An 11,676-nucleotide genomic window follows, 5' to 3' on the forward strand; every position below is an offset into this window, starting at 1 on the left:
CAACCTCTCTGGGCTACAGCCTCCTTATCCTTAAAGCAGAGCCAACATTGTTGGGAGAATTTGACGGCACAATTACACCTCCCTGGGGACACAATGGGGGTCATGTAACCCTGGCTCAGCATCACTTCCCCAGTTGGGGGATTCTAGCTCTGGGAGAATGCTTTGCAGTGTCCTGGAGGAAATCTGTGCACTGAGCGGACTGGAAAGAGGGCTGGCATCACCCAGGCCAGGCCCTTACAGTAAGGAAACTGAGGCCTGGCAGTAAGGGCCTGAGTGGGGACACACCCAGCTTGCTCTGATTCTAGCCCGTCCACTCCACTCCTCTGGGTGGCCTCGTAGCTGACTGGCTGGAGGGATGGAGGACCTGAGGACCTTCGTCTGCGGAACAAGGACACAGAGAGAAGAAACTCAGCGCAGGAAGTCTCACGCGGCCAGGATGCAATTTAACACATGACACTCAGATATGTAAAATATGTAGTTCATTTACTTCTCTGTAATTTATCTTACCATTTTCACAAGACTCCACCCCATTGGAGAATGTAAACTTGCCAATTAAAGAAACCCCAGTGCAGTGGGGCCTTGTAGCTTGAACACAGCAGAGGAGCTGGCACATCCTACTTCTTTCTGAAACCACCTCAAAGCCGTCTGCAAAAAAATAAACCACAACGCTTACCTTACACCATACACAAAAATCAACTAAAAAGTGAATCATAAGCGTAAATGTAAGAGCTAAAACTACAAAGCTTTTAAAAGAAAACACAGGAGAAAATCCTCATGATCTACGAGTTGGAAAGAATTTTTTAAACAGGACACACAAAAACACAAACTATAAAAGAAAAAAACCGAGTAAATTGGACTTCATCAAAATTAAAAACCTTTGATTTTCAAGACACTGTTCAGAAAATGAAAAGGGAAGGCCCAGACTGGAGAAAACATTTACAAACCATACGTCTAACACAGCACTTGTATCTAGACTATATGAAGAACCCTTATAACCTAATAAGACAAAGGATTTGAACAGACAACTAACCAAAGATCTATGTATGGAAACAAGCACAAGCGAAGATGCTCATTAGTGAAATGCAAATTAGAGCCCCAGAGGGATATACTTGACACCCACTAGGATGGCTGAAATTAAAAAGACTGGCCACAGGAGGATGAGAAGCATCTAGAACTCTCAGGCACCTGGGGGCAGGGGTGGGTTGAGCACACACCTAGGGGCAGGGGTGGGGAGTGAGTACATACCTGGGGGCAGGGGTGGGGAAGTTGAGCACACACCTGGGGGCAGGGGTGGGGGAGTTGAGCACACACCTGGGGGCAGAGGTGGGGAGTGAGCATACACCTGGGGGCAGAGATGGGGAGTGAGCATACACCTGGGGGCAGGGGTGGGGGCGTTGAGCACACACCTGGGGGCAGGGGTTGGGGGGGATGAGCTCACAGGGCTGCAGGGTCTGGGCTACCAGGCCTCCAGAAGAGAGCCTTCTCAAGCACTGGCTGAATGAATGGACCACCCAGGGAAGGCTGGAGTGGAGGGCAGACACAAAGGCCACTCACACCGCTTCCCAACCTTCTAAAGCAGTGGTTCCCAGCCCTGGCTGCACAATAGGATTGCCTGGGAGCTTTAAATGTGCCCCGAGGCCATGCTCCTCCCCAGACACCGGGATTTAAGTGGTATGCGTCTCTCGACTTTGGTCACCTAGTTGCAAAAACCAGGACAATGGGGGAGAGGCAGCCCAGAATGCAGAAAGGAAGATGGGTGTAGAGGCCAGTCTGGAATTCAAACCCCATTTCTGCCTCTCACCAGCTGTGTGATCTCAGCCCAACACCTTGACCTCCCTGAGCTCAGTGTCCTCCAATACAAGAAGTCCCTCCCAGAAGGTGGGTGAAGATCAGCGATAATATGTTAACTATTCGACTCGGTGCAAGTACCTAGGAGGGCGACAAAGGGAGGCTGTTGTCACCATCCCCTCCTCGGCTGCCTCTGATTCCTGCAAGTGGACTGGGCTCCAGGCCCACCTGCCACATCTGGGGATTCAGATGTGAGCAGAGAGGGAGAAGCTGGCCGTGTAGACAGGGCTGCCTTGGATCCACAGCTCCAGCTTCCATGAGACTATTCTAGTTCCAATTCAGAATGCCTGGCTCCTGGCTCAGTGGGCTTTGTCCCAAAGATATAATTTCTATTTTGATTCCATGCAACATTTAATGAAATGACTTTCAGACACCACGCAGCGTGTCTGAGTTATGAAACCACAGCTTCTGGATCCCCAACACAACACAATAACAGGCCCCCTCCCGTTGCTTCGGGAGCTGCCCCACGTCTCCTGAGAAGAATATGCTGAGCCGCGGATTCGAGGTGCTGAGCACAGCCCTGGGGGCCAACACCCGCATGATGGAAACTTCACGCTGTCTGCCCCAGGGCCCGGCGCCCCGTGCCCCCGCCGCTTCCTGGCTGGATAGTGACAGCAGCCTCCGCCCAGGCTCTCGTCTCCTGTCTCCCTCACCAATCCAGGGCTGTTCAAACTGCAGATCAAAAACATTCAGGGAGACAGAAAATCAATTGAAAGGGTTGCAAACAGCATTTTTAGAAAAACAAAATGAAACAGAATTAGAATAGAAAACAGTGGAACACATGGCACATGCTAAGAGTGACTGCTGCTTCGTGGCACTCTGGCTGTGAGGGTGTACACTAGGTCTCTGTAGAATGAATGAAACACTGAAAGCATGCCGCTCTGATCCCCCACTCTCCGACATTTCTGAAATGCACAAATGATCACATCACTTTCAGCTAAAACTCAGTGAGGGTTTGGGGATAGAGTTCAGATCCCTCAGCATGGCATTGAAAGCCCCTCAAGACCTGGCCCCTGTCCACCCTCGTCTCCCCCTTCTCCCCTGACTAGAGGGGCCGGCAGAGCCCCCTCGGCGGTCAGTGTACCCACAGCACTTGAGCACACCTGCGTGCGCAGTGATGATGTCACTGGCGCTGTCTCCTAGGCGATCCCACTCCACTGCTGACCTCCTCTGGGCTAAGATGTCTTCCTGGATCTATAGAAGCAAAGATATAAATACTTCTGGAAGTCTTCCGTTCAAAAGGAAGTAGAAGCCCTACAATTTCTCAACAACTTGGCTATTAAAAATAGGAATTCCACCCCCACGCAGGAACAGTTTGTCGGGGATCACTGAAGGGCCGGAATCATAAGGTCACTCGCATGTTTGGGGTCATGGAAGCTGCCGGGCTCAAAAGCAGAACGCTGCGAGAAGGCAGGCAGCTGTCTGCGGCTGGAGCCACAGCCCTAAGGCCCTAGAAATCTCCAGAACAACAGGGATGCCAAATGGTACTCTGCCAACAGCTTCATAAAACTCATTTCCCAGGGCCAGCCCAGTGGCGTAGTGGTTAAGTTCGCATGCTCTGCTTCGGCGGCCCGGGGTTGGCAGGTTCGAATCCCAGGTGCGGACTGAGGCACCGCTCATCAAGCCGTGCTGTGGCAGGCACCCCACATACAAAATAGAGGAAGACTGGCACAGACGTTAGCCCAAGGACAATCTTCCTCAGCAAAAGGAGGAGGACTGGCAACAGATGTGAGCTTAGGGCTCATCTTCCTCACCAAAAACAAAAACAACTCGTTTCCCACCACATCATGTGAACATCTGGACAAGCACAGGTTCCAAAGAAAATTGAAAAAGAAATAAATCGTGCATTGGCAAGTAGATGTGAGGCCTGGTCTCTGACCTCAGAAGAACCCAAGGAGACACCTCGGGCACCGGCCGCCACCTCTGTTCTGAGTCCTCAGAAGGGGGCACAGCCCGGCCTGGAGCTTGGGCACACTTGCGGAAGGAGGAGCCAGCATGCCCTGAGGATTCTGACTTTGGCTCAGCCTCCGAGTCCCGAAGGCCTGAGGCTCCTGATTACAGGACGGTCTCCAGACGGCCCTGTGGATGAGCAGGGCCTCAGGACGGGCATAACATTCAGTTAGCATCCACAGCCACTCCCAGGTTAGCCAGCAGGGGACAGGGGAGAGGAGACGGAAGAAAGTGGGGAGAGGAAGTGAGCCCCAGATACTGACCACCCTCTCAGGGGCCTGGGCCCCACGATCAGCACCTCGCTTAGTCCCCACTAGGGTGACTCTCCTGCCACTGTATCATAGACAGCAGCCTCCCCCAGGTCAGTCACTCACTGGCTCATTCATTCACTCACTCACTCATTCATTCAATAAACGTTTATTGAGAGAATCCAGAGTGCCATGCCCCTTGCCAGAGCTGGCTGAAGATACAGTGGGGGCAGCAGACCCTGTCCCCACCCTCAGGGGACTCACAACCCAGGGGTGGGGTCAGAAAAGTGACAGGCAGGTACGATTCTGTATGATGAACGCTCTGAGCTGGTACTGCTGGAGGCCACAAGAGCAGAGGGGCCCCCGATTCCAGCCTCGTGGGGTCTGAGGAGGTGTCTGGGGAAAGGAGCCCCGAGGCTGAGCCCTGCAAGTGCAGAAGCTGGACAGAGGTGCGGCCCAGGCAGAGGCGGGGAAGCAGAGGCCGTGTGTTGGAAGCCCTGAAGCTCGGTGCCGGTCAGGCAGGGTTGGTACCTGGGCTCCTGCAGGAGGAGGGGTTGGCCTCACCTTGGGGGCGCGCGGGCCCCGAGGGCTGTAGCCACACAGTGGCATCGTCGGATTTGCTTTCTACACGATCATTCTGGATGCTCTGTGGATAATGGACTGGAGGAGGGCAAAGCGGGAAAGGGCAGCCTGACCACGAGTGCCGCCATAACCCGGGTGAGATGGCTGTGATTCCCGCTGGGATGGGGCAATGGCGGCCTCGGAGTACGCGCGGGAGCGGATCAGCAGGACGCGCGGGCAGGTGCGGGTGAGGGAGAAGGGAGGGCGCGAGGCTCCCCCTCCTGGCCACATGCGGAATGGCAGAGGCCCGGCCTAGGTTTCTGACCCGGCACCCAGAGGTGGGGGGGCCATTCGCAGAGTGAGGAAACAGCAGACAACGTGCGCACCTGGGGCTCAGTTTGGGGCCGTGCTGGTGGGTCACCCAAGTGGAGGTGTGAATGTTAGGTCTCGACCTCAAAACCTGCATTGAGGAGAGTTGCGATTCCACAGACAGATGTGAAGAGGCTCTAGGAAAAAACCATGCACAAGCAGAGAGAGGAGCGGGGTGCGGGGGTGGGGGTGGGGGAGGATGGCAAAGGGCAAAGCAGACTGAGAAGGAGGCGCCAGAGCGACAGGTGTGGGCTCATGGAGCCAAGCTGACGTGGTGAGAACTAAAGCGGAGCCACTGGCCACAAGGGGACAGCACAACAGATGTAAAGGTTCAGAGAGACTCTGGAAGCAGGCTGCCCAGGTTCCTCCCGTTACACATTGGCTGTGTGACCTTGGGAATATCACTTAACCTCTCTGTGCCTCCGGTTCCTCACCTGTAAAGGGACATTGTGAGGAGTGAAGGAGTTAGTATAAGCAAAGTACTTAAAAAAGTGTATGGTGAGCACTATATAAATTTGGGGGAAAAGAAAGCAAAGGTCCTGGTGTCTCGGGGACACGGCATCAGCGGCAAGGTCGGGGAGGAAGCCAGACAGCAGGAACTGAGCGTGAGGGGACGTGAGCAGGTGGCAGTAACTGCAGAGGCCTCTTTTCAAGAGGGCTGGCTGGGCGGAGCAGGAGAGAGGCAGGCTGACCCCATGGAAAGGATGTCACTTTCCAAAGACACAACACAGGAAGGATAAAGGAACCCAGAGCTGGGGTCTGGACGCCTCCAAGGGGCCAACCCCTCACCCCACCCTGCCTGGTATTCAGGCAGTGCTGGCTGCAGGGAATGACTCCTGACCCCATGCCGCCCCTCCCCTTGGCCTCTCCTCTCCTGTCTGTACTCACCCCCGGGATTCACCCAGCCCTGACTTCAAATACCACCTCCTGATCAAAGACCCCACACGAAGTCTCCAGCTCAGGCCTCTTCCCGGGACTCCAGGCCCACATCCTCATGTGCTGGATGCAGAGCTAGGACAGGCCTCTCGTGTCTCCCTCCCGGTGCCCCAACCTGGCACGCTTCCTCGTCTCACTCACTGGAGCTCGTCCTTCCAGAGGCGCAGCCAGAACCCTAGGAGCCTCCTTGACGCCCCTCTCACACACACGCACAACCCCTGAGCTAATCCCCTCAGCTGCCTTTTAAATCCAGGCAGACGGTGGCCCTGCTTGCCGCCTCCACCACTGCCCCTCCCCGAGCCGTGCAAGTGGCCATCACCTCTTACCTGGACAGTCGCCACAGCCTCTGAGCAAGTCTGCTTCCACCAGCACATCCCGACTGACACCTGACAGACAGAAACAAGAGTGCTCCTTTGCAAACATGAGGCCGATCCAACACTTCCCATGCTTCTCATCTCACCTGGAACAAAAGCCAAACTATTTACCTGGGCCTACAAGCCCCCACGAGACCCTACACACACACACACACACACACACACACACACAATGATCCAACCCCGGCCCCCACCCCTCAGTCTGCTCTGACCACACAAAGGACAAAGACATCCCTGCCTCAGGGCATTTGCACAGGCCCTGTCGCTGCCTGAAACACACTTCTGTCTGCTACGTTGTCTGTCCCCCACTTCCTCCTCCAGTTCCCTCCTCTCCCCAGAGTCCTTCCTTGACCACCCTTGTGAAAGAGCACACGCCATCGCCCCGCCCCTCCTCCTGCCTTCGTTTCCTTCATTGCACTGTCACCCCCCAACTCACCGCACACCAGTTAGCTGGGTGGTTTTCTGTCTCCCCACCAGTGCGCAGTCTCCATGGGCCCTGGGCTTCATCTGCTCTTTGCTTCCCCGTCTCCCAGCACCTGAGCAGAGCAGACACACAGCAGGGCTCTCAGTAAACACGTGCGAGTTAACGGCCTCCCAGCGCTACACCTCGCCCCCACTCTCAACCGCTATGTCCACCTCGCCTGTGCTCCCTGCTTCTGGCCCTGGAACAGCACCCCCAGCCCTGCTCTTTCCTTTCCAACAAGAACAGGTCGGGGCTCTTCCCTGCTCCCTACTCCCTCCTACGTGTCACCAATCACACCCTCCTGTGTGTGACCTTGGAACAGATGACCTTTAACCTCGTGCTCCCTTGACTCCAAGACCAGGTGTCTGACACCAGGCTCCCTCCATTCTGTCAGTCACGGGTATTTATCCTCTATCCGCTGTGTGCTGAGGCCTCTGCTGCAGCCACCAGGGATGCCAAAGGAGGGGAAGATGGGTCCCGCCCACAAGGAGTCTACAGTCTCCCTGGGGAGGTCACGTTAATATGGGGACATCATCCTAGCATAGCCCAAGACGCGTGTAATTGGGCGTGGCTGGGTGACACTAACTCTCTGAAGCTCCGAGGGGGACACAGTGGGGGTGGGAGGGACAGAGGGCCCAACACCCCTGGACCAAGTCTCGGCTCTGCCACCTGCGGACTTAACCCCAGAGCCCGGAGCACTGCACGGAGCTCTGCAGGGTCACACGGGCGGGACACAGCTGGCTTCAGCGCCCTGAAGAACTGTCCCCTGGCCAGCCCTCTGGGACGGAAGTGACCGGCTCCCAGTTCCCAGCAAGACCCCGAGCCTCGTGAGCAGCATCCAGAGGAACTGCAGAGGAGAGGGCGCACACGTGAATCACTGACTGGGCCCTGCGAGTGGCCGGGACGTGCCCGTGCTGCAGCCCAGCCTGGCCGCCTCCACACTCCGGGCGCTTCCGGCCCCAACTCCAGGGCTGGGCCGGCCCTCCAGACACGGGGCGGCTCCCTCTGCCTTCTCCTCCTGGGCCCGGACGGCCGCCTGCTGGGGAGGTACCGCCCTGAGCTGCTGCAGCTGCTCTCCAGTATTTATTACAGGAAAGTAAAACAGAAAAACAGAGCAGAAAGAAAAACTGCTTTCACTCCCACGCCCGAGACAACTGCGTTCATTTCTCCATTTGGGATACCTCCCGTCTCTATCCACAGGGACACATATTTTGATAGCATTGTAACGACAGTATACCTCTAATTTTATGTTCTGCTCTTTTCATCTACCATTATTCCGTAAGCAGCTTTCCATGTTGCTACATACCCTTCATATTTACCATTTATAATGACTGGTTAGTATTCCGTGGTATAGACACTCCATAATTTATTTAACCATTCTCCTTCTGCTTGATATTGACTATCTCCAGTTCCAACTCTAACTGGAGATGCGGGCTGAGTCCCCTCTTACAGATTTCAGAATGAACGGGATGCTTCAGCCATTCAATGAGCATTCACGGGGAACCTTCCACCTGCAGAGGACAGAGAAAGCAAGTCACAGCGCCTGGCACAACCACAACCCCACTGACAGCCACTGCTTCCCTCCCCACCCGGCCCCTCCACCTCTGGCTCCAAGGCCCTCCGTGACTCCCCATGACCGCCAGATCAAGTGGAATCTCCTCAGCCTGGTGCTCCAGGTCCTGCCCGACCTCCCTTCCCAGCTCCTCTCTTCCTCTCCCAGCAGGTGGCTCATGCGCCAACCTTGCCATCACCCCCCCATCCCCAGACGCAGGGTGCCCTCTCCTGCCCCAGGGCCTTGCAAACCCATGTCACCCCTTCCACCCCCACGCCTGGACAACCCCTACTCACGCTCCAAGGTTCCACTTGGCCTGCCCTGGTCTGTGCAACCTTTCCCGATTCCCCAAGGCCTGGCGTCCTCCTCGGTGCCCCACGGTGCCCAGGCTGGCCTGTCTCAGTGCTCAGGGCCCTGCATCAGGGGTGTGCTGGTAAATGTCTGACAACTGGCTCCCCCAGAGGGAACCCTGAATTGTAGCATTTATTAATTTCCATGGTGCATATGCTCCCACCAAAGCTGATTCTAAGCGACCAAAGTGACCGTACTGATCATGGGACTGGAGAGAGACACTCAGTAACACTCTGTTATTTAGTTATTTCCACCATACACACACAACAGCCACAAAGAGCCTCAGGAACACGGATAATAGTAACACGTGGTAAGACAGGCTTTTGAATATTTATATTTCTCTTTGATATAATTTAATTGTAAGTTTATGTAATTTAATTTTAATAATGGCTTTATCTAACTAGCTCAGTGTTATGAGTTGAATCGAGACTTCTGTACGTTGAAGTCCCAACCCCCAATACCTCAAAATGTGACTATATTTGGAAACAGGGTCTTTAAAGAGGTGATCTAGGTAAAATGAGGTCATACGGGTGGGCCCTGATCCAATCGGACTGGTGGCCTAATAAGAAGAGGAGATCAGGATAGACACACAGACCGAGGGGCGACCATGTGAGGACAGGGGGAAGACGGCCGCCTGCAAACCAAGGAGAGAGGCCTCAGGAGAAACCAGCCCTGCCCACACCTTGATCTTGGACTTCCAGCCTCCAGGACTGTGAGAAATAAACGTCTGTTGTGTAAGTCACTCAGTCTGTAGTAGTTTGTGTGATGGCAGCCCTAGCAAACTAATATACTCACACAATTCCTGAAGATTCAGTAGTCTGCTCTTGAGCAGGTTCCTGTTGGCTCCAGCCCACCGTTACTGACCATCTACCACTTTCCCGTTCCCTGACTCGACCGTGGACCCCTCAGGAGCAAGGTCATGCCTCACTCAGAGGTCATCAAAAGCTTTCTGGAAAGGGCCAAATAGAAAATATTTTAGCTCTACATAAAACACGGCCTCTGTTGCAATGATTTGACTCTGCCATGTAGCATGAAAGCCACAGACAATATACAAACTGAGTGTGGCTGTGTGCCAAGGAAACTATCTGCGGGTACTGAAATGTAGATTTCATATAATTTTCATGTGTCACGAAATATTATTCTTTTGATATATTCTTAAACATTCTTAGCTTTGAGTCTGCAGAAACAGGCGGTGGACCAGATTTGGCCCCAGGGCCTGGTTTTCTGACCCCCAGCCTTCTGTATGCCCTTCTCCGCAGCAAAGGGCCAGGCAGAGGGAGGAGGGCTTGGTTAATGTTTGATGATGCAGGGAGTGAAGGAATGAATGTCTACCAGCCGGCTCACAGGCTCTCTAATTCAGTGGACAAAGTCCCCTTCCAGGCAATGTCACAAATCTTTTTTTATGCAAAATATTTTTATAATATGCTAAGGGGAAAAAGCTTTCTGAAATGTAAATCAAATCTCTCTCTTCGTGGCAGACCCATCACCTCTTTGCTGCCTCTAACATTCTAAATGATCTCTTGGAAATAAAATCCAGGGCCTTTTCCATTACTAACGTCTACTTACTGAGCGTCTCAGAAATGTGCCAAATCAAACCTATAGAGACAGAATTCCTGACCAGTGGTTGCCAGGGGCCAGGGGTGGGGGGTACTGATGGGTACCGAGTAGAGGAAAATGTTCTGAAGTTGACTGTGGTGATGGTTACACGACTCGGTGAATACACTAAAACCCAGTGACTTTTGCACTTTAATGTCTGAATTGTCTGATGGTCTGTAAATTATTATCTCAATAAAGTGGTTTAAAAACTACACCAGCCAGGGCCGGCCCAGTGGCGTAGCGGTTAAGTGCGCACGCTCCGCTGCTGGCGGCCCAGGTTCAGATCCCAGGCACGCACCAGCGCACTGCTCGTCAGGCCGTGCTGTGGCGGCGTCCCACATAAAGTGGAGGAAGATGGGCACGGATGTTAGCTCAGGGCCAGTCTCCCTCAGCAAAAAAGAAAGAGGAGGATTGGCAGATATTAGCTCAGGGCTGATCTTCCTCACAAAAAAAATAAAAAATAATAATAATAAAAAAATACGCCAGGCACTATAGTCACTGAATTCTCACCATGACAATTTCTAAAGCCAGCCTTTTTGCAGCTGTCCCTGCACCGACAGAAACAAACGGGCTCAGGCTCACTGTGGTGTGGAAATGCCGCTCAGCACCTGGGAGTGGGATTAGCCCGAGGCTGGACCACCCGTGGCACCTATTCACACGCAGGCCTCCCAAAGCTCATCGCTTCTCAGCTCGGGCCTGGCAGAGCGTGGCCTGGGGCCCTGAGGAGAGGCTGCCCGCCCCCACCATGTGGAGGGGAGGCTGAGAGGCCAGCACAAGACCTCACACATGCAGGTACTGCTCTCCAGGTGCTTTCTGGAAACAGCTGGAACCTTCCTGTTTTCCACCTCCAGGATCAGTTACTCCCCACTCCCCCGATACTAAGCCTGGGATTCCAATTAGTTATGAGTGCCCTACACGGCCCGTCCCAGGCCTGCGACTTTATTTGGGAGTCCTAGGCAGAAGCAAGGCGGGGGTGGGTCTCGGGGTCAACCCCTGGGCTGGTGACGACATTCTCTGACTTACAGACAACTGGGAGGCTCCTGCCCAGACAAGGCCACATGGCCACGGTGACAGGGACAAGGCAGAGCACAGGCTCCCCACCACACTAGCCACACAGGGAAAGCAGGATGAGGGGAGCGAGGACACAATCTCCTGGACAAGGCTCACTGGGCAGCAGGAGCAGTTCCAGAAGCAGTTTCCCCAGGACCAGCATGGAGGCCTGGGAGGCAGGTATGTAGTAAAGGGACAGGAGTGTGGCCATGTGGCCAGGACACCTGTGTTCTTGTCCTGGTGGGCCCTGGTTTATCTACGTGTGGTCCTCAGCAAGGTACCGACCTTCCCGAGCCTCTTGGCTACATCTGTAAAACGGGACTAATCATCCCTGACCCCCCCCCCCCCCCCCGCCGCCGCCCACCGCCGTGATGGTGG

The 11,676-nt window shown here is 54.4% G+C and overlaps 1 long non-coding RNA gene across 1 annotated transcript; it reads right to left on the reverse strand.

The window, feature by feature from the left end:
* Window positions 1–468: 468 nt before the first annotated feature.
* On the reverse strand, window positions 469–8,260 carry LOC147916032 (uncharacterized). The gene is made up of 6 exons (XR_015553689.1): window positions 8,069–8,260; window positions 6,723–6,822; window positions 6,239–6,298; window positions 2,952–3,042; window positions 1,930–2,520; window positions 469–645 (listed from the first exon to the last, which is right to left on the reverse strand). It is a non-coding gene; the product is annotated as an uncharacterized LOC147916032 (long non-coding RNA).
* Between the last annotated feature and the right edge of the window lie 3,416 nt (window positions 8,261–11,676).

Source organism: Ceratotherium simum, chromosome 11 (assembly GCF_057802395.1).
Source record: "Ceratotherium simum simum isolate JZ-2026a chromosome 11, ASM5780239v1, whole genome shotgun sequence".
Lineage (NCBI taxonomy): Eukaryota > Metazoa > Chordata > Mammalia > Perissodactyla > Rhinocerotidae > Ceratotherium > Ceratotherium simum.